The sequence below is a fragment of the Tympanuchus pallidicinctus genome, unplaced genomic scaffold (assembly GCF_026119805.1).
Source record: "Tympanuchus pallidicinctus isolate F22 unplaced genomic scaffold, pur_lepc_1.0 scaffold4, whole genome shotgun sequence".
Taxonomy (NCBI): domain Eukaryota; kingdom Metazoa; phylum Chordata; class Aves; order Galliformes; family Phasianidae; genus Tympanuchus; species Tympanuchus pallidicinctus.
The window spans coordinates 21,341,475-21,344,878 of record NW_026294758.1 but is presented as its reverse complement, the minus strand read 5'-3'; positions in this window follow the sequence as shown (position 1 = coordinate 21,344,878).

Sequence of the window (3,404 nt, the reverse complement as noted above, 5' to 3'; positions counted from 1 at the left end):
CCCCCCTATGTGTGGAATCTGCTGCTGAGGCTTCATTATCCTGTGGACTAGTGGAAAACAGTAAACAAAACTGGAGCAGGGAGGAAGGAAGCAAGGGAGGAAGGGACGTACTTCACAGAGGTCAGGCAAACTGGCTTACAGCCTATCCAGTATGTGCCCTTATGCCTATCTGCAGGAAGGCCACTTCCAGGAACAGCTGCTGAGAACAGAAAATTCTTGAGAGCTAGGGCAGACTGCCAGGGCAGGGAGTGCAGGAAAAACTCCTTTGTTCAGCTGAGGGCAAAAGGTAAGGAGCACTAAGGCCTTTTCTTTTCTAATGGGCTGAGCCCTGCTTCTTTCCATTCAATCAGGCTGAAAAGTGCTAGGAGGATTAAAGGATTGCAATTGTGGTGCTCAGGTATTCATCTGCTCTATTCTTTTTGGCCAATTTTTGAAAATACGAGGTGGTAAAAATTGAAAGATGACAGAACACCTTCAATTTGTAACCCACAGAGGAAAGAGATTGAGATGTTAAATTGGAGTAGTAGGTGCTGTCAGATAATTTCTGTGGAAAACTTCACAAACATGCTCTGCACTCTAGTTCCCATTTAAAGAATTTTGGCAACAATCCAAACCCATTAAAAAATAAAATAAAATAAAATAAAATAAAATAAAATAAAATAAAATAAAATAAATATATATGTATATGTATGGCATTGCTGTTCCCCTTTCATGAGCACATGTCCCGAGTTCTTCAGAAGCAATCTTCCAGATGGAAATTACTGACGCAGCACTGTGCTATCAATAGCTCACTGCACAAAATGCAGAACAATCACAAATCTGGTTTTATTTACCCACACAGATTTTGACAACAACAACAACAAAATGACTTTACTGAAGCGGTTGTCTTGTAAAAGATACTGTAGGTGTTTGAGCACAGAAACTAACCTTGAATGTCTTTCACTGGGTAAATTTTGGATAGCGTATGAAACGAAAGACTTTTCAGAAAACAGCTCAGAGGAAAAGCATCGCAAATCTAAATCAAATAAAGATAGAACAGGAGAACACATGTTTTTTTGAGAGCAGGGAAACAGACTCACCTACTGTTAACAGCGGTATTACCTTATTTTTATTACCTTCTCTAGAATAGAAGTTTGTATGAGCCATAGATTAGCATCCACCATGACAAATTCCACAGGGAGAAACAACAAAGTACAAAACACCCACAACTTAATTTCCTGAAGAATTATAAAAACCAACATTTTTTTTATTTTTTTATTTTTTTATTTATTTTTTTTTTTTTTTTACATTTGAGGCACACAAGGGAAAAAGCCAGCCCACTGTTTTGTGATTATTATGTATACAAAACTAAATTAGTAATAATGGTAGAAAATCTTCAAAGCCCTTCTGCTGATTTGTTTCCATGGCAATTCTGAATTTTTGTTACCAACAGCCTTGAAGCCATCTTCTGTCCATTGGCTTTCATGAAGTCTGCCACAAAACAGAACATGAAAATAGAGTTAATTGGAATGAAATGCCTTTTGTAGAGAGTAAGCTAAAATAAATCTTCGGTATATCCCATTTCTAAAGTCAGTTATATGGTATCTAAATGAACATCGCAGTAAAAAACTTTATTGTACCGCCTACCTGTCAAACAGATATCCAGGATATTAAAAACTTTTGGAAATATTCAACACCTCAGAGAATAACATTTTTTTTTCTTATGATTTCCTACTTGCTGTGCTCCAGCTTTAAACTGCATTTCCACAGTGAGGAACCGTAAGAGAATCACAATAGAAAATTAAAAAGCATTTCCTCTTGTGTATATCTGGTTTGGACTGATAGCATGATAGGGCAGGTTTTCAGGTGGCTGTGGCCAATTGCTGTCATTTGTGGAGCTTATTTTATATGTTTTTTTTTTGCTGAAGATTACTTTTCACTTAGATCTGCAGCATGTATTTTCCCTCATAGCCCTTCAGAATCATTTTGCACTATCTAATTTTCTTTTGTGGGCTGCCAGTGACTGTAGATCAGAAATTCTTCCTTCAGAAAAAAACTTAATTCGCTGTATTATGTTTGGGAACACTTTATCCCCACTACAAAGGAGTTAGCAACAAATCAAAATGATTTGCACAGTTTTCAGAAGCCGATGCTGCATAACTGCACATTTGATGTAGATCTTCCAGAAAGGTGTTTTAATTATGTTTGATTTAGACAGGGAAGTAGGAATACTGCTTAAACAAGAAAATTCAAAGTGAATCTGACAAATACTTTGTGAAAGGTGAGAAGGAACAGTGAATGGTATCACTTTTAGAAAGTTCAGGAAGAAGGGGAGAAAGCCACCAGGAGACAGCAAGGGACTAGGCTGACACCATCCTCTTCTCCATCTGCATGTACATTTGATTTTCCATCACAATCTCAAGTTCAAAATACTTTGGTTTCCTATATGAAGAATAGCAAGTCAACTTTAAGTTACTTTTTTTCTTCTTTTCACTTTTGTCCATACAAAAAAATAGCCCATGAAACAGTTTGATTAATGTCATAAGCACTTTAAACCTTACAGACCATTCCAGCTTGGTTACATGGACAGGAAAGGAAGTCAGCTTTCTCCTGTAGGTAAGAGCATCAGAGGTGGTTGGTATGTAGAAAAATTTAATCGTATGGGTGATATCAGCAAGTAACACTGCAGATCATCTTTTCTGCCTCTTGTATTGGGTAAGGACATGGAAACAAATCAAAGGATCTTATCTGTAAGTATACTTAGCTTTGTGGCTGGTGGCTTTTTTGACAACCAAATGACCTATATGGCACCAGCTTTGTGGGCACTGGTGGGGGTTCAGGGCTCACTGGGAGGGCTTTAAACTGGTCTGAATGGGGATGGAGGGAATAATGAGCCTTCCCATGACAATGTGTGGGATGGCATAGCTAGATTAGAGGAACAGGGTATTAGTAAGGGCCTTGAAATACATGCTGCTTTGAGAGGTGTTGGCAATACTGCAACATACATGAAATTGTATGATGATGAGTCAGTGGCTGCTGGAGCTATAGGAGAAGAGAGTGGGGACAATCAAGTGAAATATTTAAAAAGAAAGTGTTATCCTCTAACGAGGTGACAAGACCAGCTTCCCAGCTGAAGTGCCTCTATAGCAATGCATGCAGTCTGGAAAACAAACAGGATCCTGGAAGATACTATGCTACTAGAAAACCATGATATATTGTCTTCACTAAAACCTGGCAGTGGGATGATTCCCGTGACTGGAGTGTGGCTATTGGCAGCTGCAGCTGTTCATAAGGGACAGGTGAGGAAGGAGTGAAGGAGGTGTTGCCCTCTACAGCAGAGGTTGGTCATGTCTTTTGAATCCCACACAAGATATTTATTAACATTAATAGGATCACCTCTGAGTCTTCTTTTTTCAAGGCTGAAC